Here is a 7139-nt window from a genome sequence, read left to right on the forward strand (position 1 = left end):
AAATCAGATTCTTCTTCTAAGTGATCAGATTTCTTCTGTCGAATGGTGTTGATTTTTGTGTCTTTCCCAACCTGATTCTATATGTGGATTTGTACGTATTTTTTGAAACCTAATTTTTTTTTCTACTGATCCATAGATAATACCATGTTGACTTTGAATAATCCAAGATCATATTTTTTTCCCATTGAATTGTTATCTGCACACATGCTAAATTTTAATTGAATTGTGACCGTCATTCACAGTAAACTTGCTGGCTTTGCTGAACTTTCAGGGCTCACCCTATGTGTTGGATCACAAAGCTCCAACTAGTAGAAGTTTTTATCAATATCTGAACCATATATATAAATAACAAATGACATAATATAGATATTAAAGGCAAGATAAAGGGAAAGAAAGTTCAGGCAAAGTCATCTTGCAACGAGGAAATTTACCTGTGTAAAATATGTCAGCAACTGTGCCAATGAAATCTCTAGTGCAATTTGTGAACTACGGTTCATTAGTCGTGGGGTCCATTTTCCTTCTTTGTTGCTCCAAACCAATTCCAACTCCCACCATCCTTACAAAGGATGAGTATGCACTGACCTGTAACAAACACATTGTCACAACTTGTGCAAAATAAGTGGGTGGTTCAAGGGAAGTGGCAGCAGGCTGAAGTTTTACCATTGGAAGTTGATGAATTAATTTGTTTGCAGGATGCAAGATTCCAAGAGTGTCTACTGTCAAGTCAGGATGCAACTCATCCACCTTCCCCATAGCCAGATGTTCATTCAACACTTGTGATGTAAAATTATACATTGGCAATTGCAAAGAATGCAAAGAAATCAATTGACACTGTGAATTGGAAAAATGAAAAATTGAAGATCATCTATTCTGAGATTCCACATAGAAAGCACACACCTTCCCAACAGCAATCAATTTAATCCTCATAATGCTAATAGTTTTACATGTACTTCCATGAATGACTTCGGAACCTTTTGCATTCTTTTTCAAATGATGGAAAGCTATTTCACCCTATGAACATTAAAATAATCTGAAAGAGATTGCTTGATCACAGTCAAATCCAACAATAAATAAAACATGCCACCAAATTTCATGGAATGGAATCATATACCTACTTTACACACAACAACACCCCTATATGAAGTGTAACTAGAGCACATTCCCTACTTCAATGGATTCAACTTTTGCAACATAAGCAAGTAAAAATCAAGCCACAAGTCAAACTGAAAAGAGTGCTCAACTAAGTTACAATTTAGGTGTGGCGGTAAGGATTTTTTTTCTTTTTCTTTTTTACTTTTTATGGCATTACTATGAGGGATTTACAAACTATTGCAGTAAATAAATGGAGATATGTTGTCTGTGACTCTACATGCACATTAACATTACAATAACATATGAGCAACATTTGCAAGACAATTCATGAAGGTCTTGCAGGATACACTATGGTATTATTACCAACTCAATGATATCAACATGCACAAAAAATAACATAAACTATCTCAACCAGAAACAAAGTCACAATGCAATAACTTCCCAATCATTATACAAAGCATTGTTACATGATTAATCCCGAGAACAGCAAGGAAGAAAATGTGAGGGACCAGCTGAACAAGGGCATTGTACCTGATGACATTGATGTTCATTGCCTAGCAGGTCTAATTAAGGCCTGGTTCAGAGAGCCTCCTGCAGGAGTACTCCGAATGCCATTTCAAAGTCTTCCAGAAAGAAAAGTGGAAAAAAAAGGAAAAGAAAAGAAAAACCCACTTGAGTTCTTTGAAACCCGTACCATAAAGCTTGAGTTGTGTTTCAAGATCATGGCTCCCACTCGAATCACCTGCACTACTGCCAATGGGCTGTTTATCAATCAACCGCCTCCTTTTCTTGGTCATCGCTTCTTCAAGAATTCAACTTATCAAATATCAAAATACTATCAAACAGATCTCAAACCAATTTCCAAAGAAAAGCAATGAAATCATCAATGAAAATAGAGAATTCTGCATAAAAAAACACTAAAAAAAATGAACTTTTTCTGTGGCACTCTTTCTTTGCACCAAGGCCACATCTCTTCTGGTAAGCTTTCACGTCAAATTAATGTGTATGATAACCATCAGTAATTTTTCAGCAACGATCTAGAATAAGAAAGAAAGAACCAACATACAGAGGTGAAAGAGAAGGAATAAACATACACAAGTGTAAGACATGCAAAGTTGTAGGGTCTCTCCAATTACAGCTAGCAAATGTCTTCTTTGCACACACAACACAATTCGATAATGATATTCAGACAATCACTGTAAGAGTCTCTCCAATTACAGCTACAAGAACATTTGTGTCTAGGTCCCATAAAGTGACAATATCCTCTGCAGCAATATAGCTAGAACAGAGCCATCGCCAGAAAATACAGCAGTTGTCATTGACCTTTTCTTGCATGGAAATCAAGTTCTCAATCAGAACGTGGACTAGAGCAGTCCAATCTCTGTCATTTTTGGCTCATTGCTCACCAATGTAGTGACAACCGGTGCACAGTCCCAATCACTATAAATAAATAGAAAACGAGATGTGAAAATCTTATTTAAGGCATGCATTTGTAAAACTAAAGATTTTACATATATTCCAACCATCCACATTCAAAAGAAAAGAAAAAAAAATTGCTAATTTTATGAAGTGACACATTTCATTACAGAGATTATCTGAAAATAAACAATTATAAATAAATAGAACATGAGATGTGAATATCTGAGCTAAGGCATGCATGTGTAGATCTAATGATTCTATGTGTACTCCAACCATCCACACTCAAAAGAAAAGAAAAGAAAAGAAAAATCTTCTCTTTTTTTTTGGCTGAATTTTATGAACTAACACCATTCATTTGAAAAATTAGCTGAAAATAAAATATAAAAACAATAGAAAATGAGATGCAAAAATCTGATCGAAGGCATGCATTTGTACATTTAATGATTCTACATGTATTCCAACCATCCACACTCAAAAGAAGAAGAAAAGAAATACTAATTTTGCTGAATTTTATGAATTGACACCATTCATTCCAAAAATTACTTGAAAATAGAAAGTTAACAAAAAATGAAAATGAGATGCAAAAAATTGAACTATGGCATGCATGTGTAGATTTAAAGATTCTACATGTATTCCAACCATCCACGCTCAAAAGAAAATAGAAGAAAAAGCTGACACTATTCATTACAGCTGACACTATCCATGTATTTTGTGAATTTCAGTCCATGTAAGATGAACAAACATCCCTTGTAATACGATGAGCCAAAAGAGCTCAAAACTACTCTACACATGATAGGAAAAGTGATAACAGGCGGGAAAAAGTTTCAGACCTTGAAGAAGGCTCCTTAGCTGACTCTTCGATCACCTAAGATGACTCAGACAAAGGTGTAGAGCTCTTGTCAGTATTTGGGCCATTTGTGAAGATTGCATTAAGCCCAAAACTAGCATCAAAGCTTCCGAAACTCAATCCAGTTCTCTCAGCTTCAGGGACATGAAGATGGTTTGGAATGATGACGTGTTTGTCTGAGAAATGCAAATCCTCTAGCTTCTTTTCCAGCTTCACTGTTACCTCTTGAGTCTGCAGCACTAGACGCAAATAGTGACTGAGAACTGACTTCTTAGTAGCCTTGATGCATAAATCAATCAAGCAAAACTCAATGACCTAAACTTGAATCAGCCGTATTTTCAAAGCACAATTTGACATGCCCGTGCAGCAAATGTTTATAAAAAGATCAACCATTGAAACCTTAGAAATGAGTTGTATATTCACATTTTGAACTTTATCTTGGCACATACAACTGAACAAGCAAAATAAATTCAGATCAGTGCAACCGCTTTTAGTGTACTATGAAGTCAGATTCTAAGGTTTTTTTTTTTTTTTGAATGGTAGCTAGTAGCTACTAAGAAGTCAAAGAGTGAAGTTTTGTATGAAAGATATATATATATATAAATGAACGGATAGAAATTATAAACATATTCGATACCTGAAAGTTGCAAAATGCAAATACAGTCTATTAGTTCTAATTCCAGAGCTTATCTACAAGTTGCGTGCAAGTGATAATGGAGAGATCTATGAGCCTAGATGCAATATCCTGATACCTGCGGCCATCAATGGCAATTGTACACACATTAGTACTAAGATTTAGTGACTAAAATCATCCACTGAAAGAGTCATCATCCAAGATCATATCTAAGGCATAATCATAATAGGGAACCTGTCCTTGCAATCCACATAAATTGAAGTCATCTTGTATATAATCCTCATCAACTTCACAAAGGAGCTCATTTCGTCTCAAGCCACAGAACCAAGAGATCCATGATGAATCATCTCCCTCAGAACAGCTAAGTTCTGTCTCTTCGTTGCCTGTCTCTGAGAGGTCTTTAAAATAAAAATAACCCAGTTCAGAAATTAGGATTCAGAGAAATAAAATAATGCAAAGATATAAGAAAAGATATACCCAGAACAAGTTGTTAGGAGAAAAGGCCTTTTATTTGAGACAAGCAAATGCATTGCAATGAATTTGAGACCATCCAAGTGCTAAAGCAAGCTTCAACAGTAACCAAGTACACCCACATCCCGCAGCTGATCCCAGCATTAGACTCATCATAGAGCAGGTTAGTAGAATTACTAGAAGCGACAAATGGTATCTTGGAGATATGTATATAACTAATACAACTATACAAAGATATTCTCTTTTGTGGACTAGTTCCATATCAATGAATAATACACACAACATTTACAATAGTGGATCAGATCAGAACGGGTGCCTTTAGCCACCTACCACAATTCAATATCATATCCTCAATCAGTCAACATTTTTCCTTGCAATTTTTTTTTTGAAACAACACCTTTGGAAAAGATTGTTATCATTCATAATCCTTTTACAACAATAACACTTCAACATACAACATTATTCAAATAAAATTCATGCCTAAAAAATAGCTTATCCAATCTCATCTCCAGCAAATACAAATTCATGCCCACATCTGGCTATATTCCAAGTTCCAACATCTTAAATGGTGGCTCACATATGTTGACTCATCACTACTACTAACTACTATGATGATCCACATTCTTACTCATGACTACATGCAATGGATGGCTGACAAGGATCATATCTAGGATCAAATGACAATTGACAGCACGATATGAAGCATCAAGCGATCTTATTCTTATTGCTACATCAATCTATAGGATCCTACCAAAATCTAAAAATCCCAAAATAAAGCTTAAATGGGGAATTTATCAACAATTGAGATGGCCTGCATTTTGCATGCTTGCAATCCCCAAATTGCATTGGCTTGCATCATTAAACATTAGGAACGTTTCAACTACTACCTTGTGAAGGGAGACTATGTCTTTAGATCTATGCAGCAAGCTGAAGCAAGTTATCAAGCACCACCTGTCTAGCAACTGAGTGCTATATGCAGCAAGCTGAAGCAAGGCATCAAGCACGGCCTTTCTAGTCAGTAATGCAGGAATAGCTCCCCTCTCCATCACAGTCAATGCCCCACATGCATTTGCAAACTTGAGAGCCCCTCTCAATCGATCTTCATCTTGAAGCAACAAAAAATCAGAAGCAAAGAAGAAAATCAATACAAAAAAAATAATAATCATAATAATCTTGAGAGCCCCTCTCAATCGATCTTCATCCTTGCATAGAAATTCAATACAAAAATAGATTCATCATCACGTACCTAAGCAAAGAAGAAATTGCAATCAGATGATTGTTAAATGCCTGGAACTTCTAACCACCTGGGACTCCTAGGAGGATCAAGCAAACACGAACAGGGGCGGTGGCTGCCGACGAAGGCTGTGGTCACAGGGGCTGCGGCTGGTGGATGAGCCGGGGCAGTGACGAGGGTTGGATGAAAGGGGTTTTGAAAACCCTAGCACGGAATGTGCTCACAGATCAATGTTGAGTTTGCGGCGAAAGGGGGTTTTGAAAACCCTAGCGAGAGAGACAGAGAGATTGGGAAACAGAGAGAGGGAAATGCGACTGAGTGACAGAGAGTGGATGAGGGAGTGCGAGAGATCGCGAGAGGGAGAGGGAAAGGGAGAGGGTCAGTGCGAGAGAGAGAGAGAGAGAGAGAGAGAGAGAGAGAGCGGGGGTTTTGGTTTTGGGAATTTGGGTGCGCGCGGGTGAGGAGTGCGGTTCGGGATTATTTTTAGGGGTGACGGACATCACCGTCTGGATTTTGTTTCGAATTGTGGGGCCCACCGTTGTGTATTTTATCTATCCACTCCGTCGATTCATTTTAACGGCTCCTTTTTATGGTTTATTCAAAAAATGATTCAGATCTAATATTTAGGTGGACCACACCACATATTAACGATATAAATTTATTTTTTATTCTTTCTCATTGTGTGGTCCACTTAGACTTTTGATCTTTCTAATTTTTGGTCCCATGCATTGAAATAATATTTCAAAATTGATGGACCGATTAGATAAAACAAATATATTGCAATGGGCCCCATGAAGCCCCTTAAGCATAGTCAGTCTCTAATAAGGTCCTATGCGGAGGTATGCTTTAGCTACAGATTAAGTACGTTTTAGCTACGGATTAAATCCGTAGCTATTTAGCTACAGATTAAATCCATAGCCATAGACCTCTATAGATCGTAGTCTTTGCTCATTTTTTTGGTAGTGTCTATTGCAGCCGTTGAGTGTCCTAATGTGGAAGTGGGAGCATGTGTCGACAGATTTCATTATGGGCTTGCCGAGGATTCAGCGCGGTCATGACGCCATCTGGGTTGTTGTGGATCGTCTGACGAAGTCGGCATACTTTATTGCGATTCGTGCGACTTGGCCTTTGGACCGGCTTGCGAGATTATTCATCGAGGATATTGTGAGGCTGCATGGCGTTCCAGTCTCGATCGTTTCTGACCGAGACCTGAGGTTCACGTCTCAGTTTTGGGGGAGCTTCTAGAGAGCAATGGGTTCTGAATTGCAGCTTAGCACCGGGTACCATCCGCAGACTGATAGCCAGACCGAGAGGGTCAACCAGATCCTTGAGGATATGCTTCGGGCCTGCGCGATTGATTTCGGGGGTAGCTGGGATGAGCATCTGCGATTGGCTGAGTTCGCATACAATAACAGCTATCAGGCGACCATCGGCATGGCTCC

General features: G+C 38.0%; 1 long non-coding RNA gene across 1 annotated transcript; it reads right to left on the reverse strand.

The window, feature by feature from the left end:
• Nucleotides 1-511: 511 nt before the first annotated feature.
• On the reverse strand, nt 512-1880 carry LOC131253963 (uncharacterized). The gene is made up of 3 exons (XR_009175388.1): nt 1624-1880; nt 661-831; nt 512-582 (listed from the first exon to the last, which is right to left on the reverse strand). It is a non-coding gene; the product is annotated as an uncharacterized LOC131253963 (long non-coding RNA).
• Nucleotides 1881-7139: the final 5259 nt, after the last annotated feature.

This window comes from Magnolia sinica, chromosome 8 (genome assembly GCF_029962835.1).
Source record: "Magnolia sinica isolate HGM2019 chromosome 8, MsV1, whole genome shotgun sequence".
NCBI classification, from domain to species: domain Eukaryota; kingdom Viridiplantae; phylum Streptophyta; class Magnoliopsida; order Magnoliales; family Magnoliaceae; genus Magnolia; species Magnolia sinica.